Raw genomic sequence first — 13,516 nt, forward strand, 5'->3', positions numbered from 1 at the left:
TGCTGGTATCTCTTACCCTTTGATTAATGTAATATTCTGCCCAAAACAAAGACATCTTGACACTCATCTAATAAGTTAACTAAACCATTGAATAGAAATTTGTTGAATTCGTAAGAGATATAGTTATGATATTGATGTCAAATTGTTAAGGATTTGCTCACCTGGTCAATAGGCCAGGTGAGCTATTGCCATCACTATGTGTTCTTGGTCTGTTGTCATCATCCGATAACTTTTTCAAACATCTCCTCTAAAACTACTTGATAGAATGTGACAAAACTATGCATGTATATTCCTTGTGTGAGATTTTTTATCTGCTTAAAAACATTGCCCCCATTTCTAAAAATAGACCATAGGGGTCAAATTGCATACAATTGGAAATAACTTGGTAAGGGTTGCATTTAGGTAGAACCTGTCTGGGGAAAATTGTTCAGCCTGATGGGATGGATCTATGCCAAAATATTTAGAAAGTTCAGTTGAATGATTAATTTATGGATCCTGAAATTGATTTTTTTCCTTAATTTTACATTTTCAACTTTGAGAATTTTCTCCTCTGAAAGTACTTGGTGGATTGAAACAAACCTTAGTCTGAATGTTATTTAGAACATCTTTAACAATCTGTAGGTGGACATTTTTGATTTTGTGAAAATATGGCCCCCGTTACTAAATATAGACCATAGGGGTCAAATTACAGTATTTTGCACATAACTCAAAAGAAGTAAAATTGTTCAGCATGATGGGTTGGACCCATGCCAAAATTTTCAGAAAGTCCCATTGATGGAAGAATTAGTTGAGTCCTGTAATGGATTTTTTTTACTGAATTTTACATTTCCATCTTTGAAAAACTTCTCCTCTGAAATAAGTGGATGAATTGAAACAAAACTTAGCATAAATGTTCCGTAGAATATCATTTACAATCTGGATAGGGATTTTTTTTCTTGCGAAAAAAACATGGCCATTATTACTAAAAATAGAAATAGGAGTCAAATTGTAGAATTTTGCATTTAACTCAAAAAAACAACTGGATTTGGCTTAAATCTGACAAGGAGTAAAATTGTTCAGTGTGATAAGTTGGACTTGTGCTGAAATTTTCAGAAAGATCCATTGACAGATGAATGAGTTTTGGGTCATGAAATGGATTTTTTTCCAAAGTTTTTGTATTCCCAACTTAGAAAATCATCTCCAAAACTACTGGATGGAATGTAACCAAACTTGGCATGATTGTACCTTACAATATCTTTAACATTCTATGTGTGTGGATTTTTGCTGGTTAAAACCATGGCCAATGTTACTATAAATTGACCATAGGGGTCAAATTGAAGATTTATGAAAGTGACTCCTAAACAAATGAGTTGAGCTTAATTCTGACAGGGTAAAATTGATCTGTATGGTGAGACCAACCTATTCCAAAATTTTCATTAAGATTTGTTGACCAATGTTAGTCATTGCTCACGAAGAGTCAAAAAATGACTATGAGAGGTTTATTTTTTAATATGAAAACCAGGTAAATAACTCTATTGATTAAATGATTCTTGTGACAATAGTACAGTAAGGTCAAGAGTCAAGCTTTAGAATGCTAAAAAAACTACTTTTGACCAGATGAGCAGTTCAGGCTCTCTAGAGCCTCTAGTTTGGTATTAACATTGATTCATTCATAGGGTCTTTACATAGAAGTTCAAATACTATACCAGTATTTAATGGCAGTTTTTGGCATGACATGATTTGTGTCCTTATTGTATGACTTATGATGTACCATGGTTCTCAACCCCACATGGGAAGAATTGGTGTTGATTTTACATATGATGGAGATATAACTTTTTGTAGGTTTGGTCTGGAGCTGGCATGTCAGTTAACTGCTAGTTTGTCCTTAGTTTGTATATCTGTAATTTATGTTAGTTTATTTATTTCCATTGTAACAAGGACTCAGACCTTTTTGAACTGATTTTTAGGTGTGTTTAATTGTGTAATTGTGTAATATTTTTTTTCCACAGGGGCCAAAATTTAATGGGGGGAAGGTTGTGATCATGCCAAAGTACTTTAACCCAGCCCCATTGTTTGCACTTGTCCAGAGTCTCTGGCTTCTGTATGTCTTGTTTTGTTTTCACCATTAGTTATTTTTTATGTTACTTGAATATATATGGGCAACTCTACCTGTACCTTTGCATAATGTTGTTATAGGGCCAGCAGCAGCCTGCACTGTGGTGTGAGGGTTTCTTTGTGGTTCATTGAAGACTAATGGGTGGCCTTGGGCTGACATTTTTATCCCGATGGTGTTGTTTTCTCTTTGACATATTCACTATACCTATTCTCATTTTATATATAAAAAAAATGTTTTGTTATTTCATAGTAATGTAGCAAATAATGTTTTTGTTGCTTTCCTCTCTCAACTTAGAGACATTTCAGAGATTTCTTTGTCATACACAAGATTTGGAGTCAGACTTGCTGTCTTCTTTTCAGTCACTAGAGAATAGTTATCATGAAATTATAGAAAATAATCTCAATATTCCTTAAGTGTTAATTGACCAGATAATGACATTGTATTTTATTTACAGATGGTTGAATGACTATATCATTCTTGGACCAAAAATCAATATATTGCTCTTGGATGTGAGTAATCTGATGAGTCATAACATACGGAGAAAATAAACCCATGGTGAGTTCTACCATATTTTGTTCGGTGAGTTTTGTTTCCATAAATTTGTTCTTTTATTTATTTTTCAGTTTATTTCTGCATTTCAAAAAAAAATTTTTTCCCTCCTTGCTCTTCAACTAAAGATAAAACTTTTCTATTTTTGATAACTTGTATGCTTTCTACTAAATCATCATTTATTATAATGATGGTTTCAGTGCCCATTGCATTTCAAATGCATATTATGTAAATTGAAGCAAATTGGTAATTGATATTTTTCATCAGGAATATCAGTGATTTTTGTATTTAGTTAGTCCATTAATGACAGTAAAAGTGACTTGTTAGTCATATCAGGACATAATCTTTCTTGTTTTATGGACATACAGGATTATTTATCTCAGTAATTGATTTTAGTTATATTATTGACTTAATCTCTGTATTATATACTGTTACATGGGGAGTTAGTGCTAACCATATACGAATGATTTCCCTCAGATTGCAAAAATTGTCCCTTCAATAATGGCCTTAAATTTGTGAATGAAAAAAAACTGAAATTTAATGACTCATCAGTGTTCTAGGATTCCTATTTTCCGTTACCCGGGGCAAGTGAAATTTGGTTCAGGGAAAGTTAGGTACTTAGTTACACTTTCCCGTGGCAAGTTGAAAACTTCATATGCTGTAAGGATTTGTTTTGTTAGGAAAGCAGTCATTGAGTGTGGGAAAGTTGATTTTGTATGGATTTTTCCTGAGGAGAACCTCAATTTTCTGAAAAAACCTAGAACACTGCTCGTGCTTATTTCAATTGTTCATTGTCCATCCATAAATGGTTTCACTCAATTAATAGGCTAGGCAGATAATTTTATGTCAATTTTTTTGTAAAAAAAATACTCTTTTGAGACACTAAAACCTGCAAATCTAACAAATGTACATTTTTCAAATCCTTAAATTATTGAGATCCTTAAAATGATAGATATCCTTTTATATTCTATCATAAAAATCTGTAGCTATTGTAACTGAATGGAAAAAATATTATCAGTTTTCATGACAAAGTTTAGATGCCCTCTTTTAAATATCTGGCACTTTAAAACTGCCAGGAAAAGCTTGCAGGCATGTTATTGTTGTAATGAACAAAAAAATAAGTGTACCTTTTTCTGCTCATCTGTTTATGATTTTAATTCTGAAAATTTGTGTGAAATTATGCACTTTTGAGAAACAGCCAACTGGTACAAGTATTGCATATACTTCTGTACCACCAATCAATATTTCCACAAATTTTCACGCTTTTAATTTGTACTAAATGAGACCAGGTGAATTTAGTATAAAGGACATCATACCCCAATCATAACTGTATAGTACAACCTAAAGTGTAGTCTGGAGAAGCCAATAATATTAGATTATGTAATATTTTTTTAACTGGAGGGAGTTTCTCATGCTCATCTCGTCGAGCGACTTTGCCGCAAGTCGAGATGAGCATGAGAAACTCCCGCGAGTTGAAAAAATATTTAATAATCTGTTTATCGCTGTTTTGCTGAATTGTAAAGTATTAGTTTTCTTTTATTTTTAGTTTTCCTGACCTAAATATGTAAGTTTTATAAGCGCTGCAAATGTCCTTTAGGGGCTGTTTTTCGGCGACGTGCTACATGATGTCACATGTGTTGGCCAGCTGTGATCACATCATTTGAAAAAAAAAATTGGTTAACTATGACGGTCACGTTTAAAATTTGTGGAATAATTTTGGGATTTATTCATTTTAACTGGGTAAGTTACTGTATTTAATAGTTTTCCATTATAAACTAGAAATGCCACAAATTAGCCATTATTTCATAGGCAGTAGACAAATAGATGGTTATTTGGGTCGTCAAATATTCCTACGCTGTTGCTTTTATGTCACGCAAGGGCATAGAAACTAGCGATAATTTTCATTCTCACTCGACTGGCGTGAGATTGAAAATTATCATATAGCAAGATCAAAGGGACTTTAAACAAAATAGCGATAAACCTTTAAGTTTAAAGATCAAATTTTTAAAGTTGAAATAGAAGTCCATTCTCAGTTCTTCTGTAACTTGTATGTAGTAAATAACGTGATCATTGTAGTACTTTGTTTAGTAAGGTCAGTATAAAGTTATTATAGCCCCAATACGAAAAGTGGCTGACCATTTTTGTGATCAGTCTGTTCTTCTGTACATCTGTCCAATACAGATCATGTCCAGACTGTAACAAAGTTTTTTTTTCTTAGATAGTTTAATGTTTGTCTTATGTTATGACAACCTCAATTCCAGAATTAATGAACTTTGAACGTGACAGAGTTTTGTTCTCCCAAAGGAATGTTGGGATTGCTTTTTTGAGGTTGTGACAGGGACCTTTTAGGAAACAAGGGTCAAAAGGGGGTGGCACTTCAATTCTGCTCAGATTCTTATCCTTTGTCAATTAAACTTCAAAGCTGTATCAAGCTTGAATGTTGTGTCCATATTTGCCCCAATTTCAAGGTTCAACCTCTGCAGTTGAATCAAGCTGTGCCCTGTGAAGCATTTTGTTAATGTAACAAATAGTGTACTAAATGTAACATTTTATCATTGAAGTTAAGCTTTTGATATACTATATGTTGATGACGAGTACAAGTATTTGTTACCTAAGTCTCTGAAGTCAGGGTTGTTATTTCTTCCACCCTCAAGATATTGCATGTGGAGTGACAACCTTGAAACAATGGGTGGTGAAGCAGGGTTAGTGACCCTTGACCTTGATGTAAAGGGGTATACTTAGCAAGACAACATGTGCAACTTCATGTTCTTGAAGAAAGTTTACATTGAGGCATATCATTGACCAAAATTTTGTTATTATTTAAGGAAGGCCTTATAAAATTTATTGGAAGGAAAAGAAAAGGAAAAACATAAGAAAAAAAAACAGTTAGGGTTTCAGACTTTACAAAATGATATAAAATGTTTTAGCATATTGTTTGCAGTGTATTATCAAATGTTCATTGTGTATTATATATATCGATAATTCACATTGTGAAATAAATTCTGTAATTTCACTTCTCCATATTAATGTCACAAAATTTAAAGTTTATGTTGCAAATATTAATAATTTATGGAGAAAAACTGGACAATTTATGAACCCTTTCACTAAATCTGGACCTTCTTTTGCCGTGTGGTCTTATTTTGGTTATAAACTATTTCCGATTAATTATCTTATTATAACATTAAATAAAGTATGATATACAGTTGGGTGACCAGGAAGAATGTGTGAGGATAATTTTACCGACACGGTCGATATAGTTTCGCTTTTTACCCTTTGACCTTAAAGACGCTTTTCCATGGAAACGCAAGTCACCTGATCGAAATTCTGTTTCTTGATTGGCCAAATACTGATAATTAAGTGGCATTAAAAAAAATGCATCAGAAATTGAAATTGGGTGCTATGTGTTATTTCCTGAATGAAATGTAGAAAATTATAAGTAAAAAGAACAAATTTTACCATGTCTGCTATTTTTGTTAAAGAAAGCACTTGTTTTCTTTATATGAGTACATTTATGTGAAATTTCTGACATGTTTTAATATATCATGTTGCAAAGTGTAAAATAGTATTAAAAAGGGATGCTTTAAACACATTTCTTTGTATCTACCATTAGAATTAAGTTTGCATTAAAATTGATATCAAATTAAAGGTCAAGGTTAGTCTAGAAGGTTCTTTATGTCTGTTCTTGACAGAAGAATCATTGAACTATCCTGTTCTGAACATAAATTACTTCACAAGGTTCTGTTTAAACAAGAAAAAAAATCGATAAAGACTGGTTATTCACTAAAAAAAGGATCAGAAAACTTTTTACAACATTAAAGCCATCTGCTTCTCTTAAAATTTTCCTTTAGGCTAGAAACCAAAAGCTGAAAACTAAACAACAAAGATGATTTTCAATTTCATTATTATACAATAAAATGATGTTTCTTGCTATGAGTCAATAGATCTTCTATGCATAGCTGCAAATAAATTACCATGAAGCTGCTAATACACATCTTCAGAAAACTCCTTGATCAAAAGTCTCTGGTTCCCCATTATACTGGTTACTGGTTCTGTGTCTGGTACTGAAATCAGTTTCAGGAAACTGATGTGTCCCTGCAAAAAATTATAGAAATATCTGTTGAAGAGTAATGAATTGGTCTGCAGTTTAATTAGATATTCTATTTTCATTTCATTTACATGTATATTTTTCTTACAAGATTAAAATTACATACATTTGCCATTTACTGTAAGTATAAACAAGTACATTAAATCAAAACATACAGATCGACATCTTTCATAGCATTTCAGTTCTTAAGGTACTTATGGTGTTCAACACTGCCAGTTCTCGTACATAAGGTGAGAGACTCTCTCAGACTTCTGGCAAAATTCCTTTTATCCTTAGATGTTTCTGGAATCTTACACATTTTATTTATGTTTTAATATTTGGCCATGTGGACTGAACCATGAAAAATATTCTCTGATTGATATGATTTCAAGTCAAAAGTGTTGGGTTGTGTTCTTTACCAGAACATTCTCATATGATTTATGCAAGTCAGTGAAATGTCAAATCTATTTTGCCCTTTTTCTTTGTTTTCTTAAATCATTTAAGAATTGTTAGATATACTGGTAAATTAATTCAGTTCCATTAATGCTGAATAAACCACAAAGGCAATAATATCATTCCAAAGCACTCAGTGCAAATAAAGTGTTGGCTAAGAGGTAAAAATGGCCATGGGGATGAAATTTTTGTCCTTTATCTTGGCAGCCCCTTTTACATGGATTGCATCTTAGTTCACTTATGAGTATGTTGACAAGTTTTATAGCTAGAATGAGTTCCTGTAAGATCAGAGACTTTGATCTGGTTAGTTTGTCAAAATGATGTGTTCTTGAAACTAAAAGAGGACAGTTCCAGTCTTTCTCATTGAAATCAAGTAAGCAAATTCTATCCCTTAACAGAAGTGTAAAAACCAATACTTTCATATTTGTCCACCCCCAAAATGAAGATTTTTGGACACCACCATCCATGTAGGTGTGTCAAGTTTATGTTTCCATGAGTAGACTAGCAAAGTCAGTCTTACATGTACGACAGTCAGTTTGTTCCTTTCCTCATCTTTGGAAACTTATCGACCATAGGTAACGTTGGGGATACATGCTCTTGGTAAAAATGTCAAAATCAAAACACATAATTACTGATGTGTACAAAGTATGCTCATACATGCTGAAGTAAGACTAGTTTATTAGCTATTAATCCTCTCACATTTGTTGCACCTGTCCCACGTCAGGAATTTCTGGCCCCTGTATGTCTTGTTTCACTATCACTTTCAGTCTACTTTATGTTGCTGTAGTATATAGAGCTTGAGGAAATTCACTGTACCTGAATAATGAATGTTGTTTTGGGGCAGCTGGGGTAAGGGGTTCCTCATCATTCATTAAAGACCCATGGGTGGCCTTGAGCTGACATTTTTCTTTGTCTTTGACACCATATCCATTCTCCTTATATTTTATTAGCTATGTTATTCTTGTTCTTTTATCATCACTTAACTTCGACCCTATCAGCCTGGAATATTATGAAAAAAGTTTCAATCATTCAGTTACCCAGGTTAATTATACCCTGGCTTCATAGAAGCCTGATAGTATTAGGATCACTTTAATCAGGTCCTTGATATTCAGTAGCCTTTAAATTTACAAATATGTGGCAGAGTATAACTAGAACATCATTCCCAGATATCAACTATACTTACACCTTGAGATGTTTGATTTGTTGTTTTCAGTTTAATGCATTGTTGTAAAAATCACATCTAAACCTTAGGGTATGTTACTTAACAAAGTGAACTAAACTCTACTCTCTTAGAGGAATATTATAGAGGTTAAACCAAATGTACTAACTAGTTTATACCAATCCTTCAACAAAGAACTTAAGTGAACAGATGATTTTTGTGTAATAGATAACTGTTTTATAAGTTGTGTCTATCAGTTATAAAGTATCACTACTAATCACTATAAGAGAAAGCCAGTTTTTCTTTGTACTGTATACTTGACACTTCAGCTAGAACCATTAGTCATGTGTAGGCTACACTCCAGCCAGAACCATTAGTCCAGTGTAAGCTACACTTCCGCCAGAACCATGAGTCCAGTGTAGACTACACTCCAGCCAGAACCATTAGTCCAGTGTAGAGTACGCTCCAGCCAGAACCATTAGTCCAGTGTAGACTACGCTCCAGCCAGAACTATTAGTCCAGTGTAAGCTACACTTCTGCCAGAACCATGAGTCCAGTGCAGGCTACACTTCAGCCAGAACCCTTAGTCAAGTGTAATTTACACTTCAGCTGGAACCATAAGCCCTGTGTAGGCTACGCTTCAGCCAAAATCATTAGTTCAGTATAAGCTATATTTCAGCCAGAACAATTAGTCAAGTGCAAGCAACACTTCGGCCAGAAAAAATAGTCTAGTTTAAGCTGATATGGCTTATAGAAAGTTTATTAAACTTGGTTTTAGTATACACTGTACTGGATTAAAAAAAAGATTTGGGGGTTTCACATAGCAAAACATGGACTTTGTCATTTGTTAAATGGGGACATTGGGGACCTTTTTCTTATCAGTTACTGAATGGATTTGAAGAAACTTTCACAGAATCTTTATTACATGTTCCCATTTTGCACCTCCTATTTTAGAATTTGATCTAAATGAATTTGGGGTTTTCACATAGTGAAACATGGATTTTGTCATTTGTGAACATGGGGACATGGGGTGACCTATTTCTTATCTGCTACACCACTGTATGGAATTGAATGAAACTTTCACAAAATCTTTATTACATGGTGCACCTCCTATTTTAGATTTTTATTCAATTCAAAATGGAAGTTTAAAGGTGCATGTTATCAAATGGAGGAGTGGGGATATCAAGTTTGTAAGCATTGCTCTTTTTATATCTGGGTGATATACCAATTTCATTAAAACCTGTAATACTTTATTTTACATATTCCTAATTCTTAAAAGGACTGATCTGTAATACCCAAAACACCTAGACAAAATAACACATTTATGATAGCTTGCTGAGAAAACCATAAGTTGTTTCTTATAACTTCAAAGTCAAAAGGGAATTCTCTGGTCTTTGATAACTCTGATTGCATACAGATGGGTTGGTGAAGAGAAATATGTAAACTTCATTATCATCATATTTTGGTAATCTGGGCTTATTTTCCCATCAAATTACAATTAGTTATTTATTTCTCAAAGAGGCTTTTACATAGGGTAACTCTTCAGTGTACAAGTTTTCTGTCAGCTTTAAATCACATAAAAACAAAACTATTTACTTAAGTACCATCATAAATGTTCAAAACCTTGGCAGTTGATTATGTGAAAAAAATATAAGCTTGAATACAAACTTAATTACAGTGGATAAAAAAAAATCTAAGGAAAGGCAATCAGTGCAGCTAAAGTTTGATACTACTGCAGTCAGATTAAAAATTACCAGATCAGCAAGCACAAAGCTAGAAAAATTCTGTAAACATTCAATGAAACTAACAAACATCTACAAGTAAGTTTTAAATCATTTTGTCAGTCGGTTCATCAATATACCTTGTATCCTACATCCTACATGTACCTTGAAGGTAAACCAGTGAGCATTACTTGTCAGTCCATCCTACATGTACCTTGAAAATAAACTAGTGGGCATAACTTGTCAGTCTATCCTGCATGTATGTTGTAAGTACTTGTCATTCAATGTGCCTTTTAAGAGAACTAGTGGGCATTACTCTTCAGTCAATATACCTTGTAGGTTTATCCATTGGTATTACTCATCAGTCAGTCTTCCTTATTAGGGACTAGAACCAGTGGTCACTACTTGTCAGTCCATCCTACATATACCTTAAAGATAACCCAGTGGTATTACTTGTCAGTCCATTGTACATGTACTCTGAAGGTTAACCATTGGGCATTACTTGTCAGTCCATCCTACATGTACCTTAAAGGTAAACCATTTGGCATTACATGTCACTCTATTTTTCATGTACTTTGAAGGTGAACCATTTGGCATTACTTGTTAGGCCATTGTACATGTACTTTGAAGGTAAACCATTTGGCATTACTTGTCAGTCCATTGTACATGTACCTTAAAGGTAAACCAGTGGATTTTACTTGTCAGTCCATTGTACATGTACTCTGAAGGTAAACCATTTGGCATTACTTGTCAGTCCATTGTACATGTACTTTGGAGGTAAACCATTTGGCATTACTTGTCAGTCCATTGTACATGTACTTTGAAGGTAAATCATTGGGCATTACTTGTCAATCCATCCTACATGTACTTTGAAGGTAAACCTGTTGACATTACTTGTCAGTCCATCCTACATGTACTTTGAAGGTTAACCATTGGGAATTACTTGCCAGTCCATTGTACATGTACTTTGAAGGTAAATCATTGGGCATTACTTGTCAGTCCATCCTACATGTACTTTGAAGGTAAACCAGTTGACATTACTTGCCAGTCCATTGTACATGTACTTTGAAGGTAAACCATTGGGCATTACTTGTCAGTCCATTGTACATGTATCTTGAAGGTAAACCAGTGAACATTACTTGTTATTCCATGCATTGGGCATTACTTGTCAGTCCATGCTACATGTACATTGTAAGTAAACCAGTGGTATTACTTGTCATTCAATATATACATAGTAAAGGAACCAGTTGGCATTATTTGTATGTCAATATACCTTGAAAACCAAAAAGTGGCCAAGCATTATCCATTTGTCTGGAAGATAAGTTGACTATAGGTAGATGGATCTCTTAAAAATTGTACCACAAGATATCATACCACCTGTGTGTGATTAGCGTATGTTTGAGTTAGCTGGATAAGCTAAAAGATTGCCATATAAATCAACAACCGATCGGCTACCTTACATCACTGTCCACGTAACGTTAACAAGGGAAATGCAATTTATTATAATAGTACTTCACGCTAAATTTGCCGTAAGATTTTGGGACATTCCTATCCTAAACCTGATCCGCCATTGTTACCAAAAGAGCATTTAGAGGAGGGCATACCATTCAAAGTTACTGGAATCGATTTCACAGGACTGTTGCACACTTGAACAATACAAGATTAAAGGCATTCATTTACCTTTTCACATGTGCATCTTTGCAAGCACTGCATTTGAAAATTCTGGTCATGGCACCAAAATGTGTGTGATTAGCATATGTATGAGTAAGCTGGATATGCATACATAAAAAGACAGCAGTATAAATCAATCATTTAATCAACAACTGATTGGCGTAACGTTAACAAAGGAAATGCAATATGTAACAATAGTACAATAGTCACTGAATTCATGATACCACCAAAGGAAAGCTGGGATTTATTTTCAAGGGTTTGTGAAGTAAACCCCTTTTAAGAGTAATCAAGGGAACCAAGGTTATAGCGGTAATCAAAAGAATGTAATCCAGGGACAAAGACCAGTCATGGAAAATAGACATACACAACAAAGAACACAAAGTAACTAAAATCATACATACAAAGTAACAAAAGCAAATGAGCAACTTGGACCACTAAAAACTGGGAGCATCCTCTGCTTTTGGGAGGAGACAAACAAGGAAAGGAAAACTATGACCCACTGAATGAATTAGTTTTCATGGTGTAGAAGGATACACCATAACGATCCATGAGTTCATGATGATGACCATAAAACTTCTGTAGTAATGACTTCAGCATAACCCTGGTCCAGTAGCCTATATGTTAGAGTTCTAGCGGGATACAAAAAGTCTGTGTAGTTTCAGCAAGCTCTGGCATAATGTATGAGTTGTGATATGAACAGTCCATACGCAGGTGCTGAAGGGATGTTGCCACAGATGAAAGGAAAGTTGACAATTCTGAATGAAAAGTCATCATGTTTGTCGTAAAGTCTGGTCAATATTTTCCTTTACCATCGATTTCTAGGTGTATGTCAGGATATGAGGCTGACTTCACAGTGTCTGTAGGATGCGATGTATCAAATCCCCATAATGATTATTGTATAAAGATAATACATCATCTACATAGCAGAAACTGAGATTAAAGGATCTAGCCAAACGATATTTTTTCTTTCAGATTAGGTCAGCTATAAAGAGTTAAGGAGTGAAAAATTGGTTTGAAACAAGCATTTTTTTTTTTCGTCTATATGAAGAATTAAGTAAATGGGAATGGATCTCTTTGAGATTGTGCCTCAAGGTCACTTTACCCCAAAAAGAAGGTTTGGATTGATTTTGGAAATTGTGACTGATACCATTAAAGAATTAAGGGTCATAAAAGGTCCACATAAGTTCTGGTCATACTCTTATCCTGTATGCCTGGTGGTTATATTAAGCTGTACCCTGCAAACCATTTTATGTATACCCCCAATGCCAAAATGGTGGAATATAGTGATAGGGGTGTTTGTTCTTCCTTCATTCCTTCCTTCCTCCCTTTTGTCCTCCCATCCCTTCCATTACACAGATGGGTACCCATTCCTTATCTGTTACTGTTCCTACATCACTGAATGGAATTTAATGAAGAAGACTTTCACAGAATCTTAATTACATATGTCCATTGTGTACATTAATTACATGTGTCCATTGTGTACATTATTTTTTAGATTTTGATCCGAAGCAATTTGGAGTTTTACATACAAAACATAACTTAGTCATTTATGAAAATGGGGATATGAGGGTACCCATATCTTATCAGGAATCCCTTCTATATAAATAAATTGAATTTGATTAAACCTTTGTAGAATTTCTTTTTGAAAACCAAATTATTAAACCATTTGGTTGAACCCACCAACACCTCTACATTGGTACCAATTAAACCATTTGGTTGAATCCACCAACACCTCTACATTGTTACCAATTAAAGCCTTCCCCTTTCTGCTTTACTGAAGTTGA

At 34.0% G+C, this 13,516-nt stretch overlaps 1 protein-coding gene across 7 annotated transcripts in view; it reads left to right on the forward strand.

Annotated features, from left to right (window-relative positions):
* Window positions 1-13,516, forward strand: part of LOC148626797 (plexin-A2-like) — a 64,513-nt gene that overhangs the window by 10,774 nt on the left and 40,223 nt on the right. For 3 of the 7 annotated variants that reach the window (XM_088592277.1, XM_088592777.1, XM_088592537.1), the window contains exon 2: window positions 2,550-2,674. The gene's annotated coding sequence lies outside the window, so the exon portion shown is untranslated. Of the gene's footprint in view, window positions 1-2,549; window positions 2,675-4,190; window positions 4,385-13,516 lie in introns of all 7 variants that reach the window. The other 4 variants (XM_088592363.1, XM_088592620.1, XM_088592450.1 and 1 more) reach the window with 2 other exon arrangements.

This window comes from Perna viridis, chromosome 1, assembly GCF_037379345.1.
Source record: "Perna viridis isolate PV_CMFRI_1.1 ecotype Kerala chromosome 1, ASM3737934v1, whole genome shotgun sequence".
NCBI classification, from domain to species: Eukaryota; Metazoa; Mollusca; class Bivalvia; order Mytilida; family Mytilidae; genus Perna; species Perna viridis.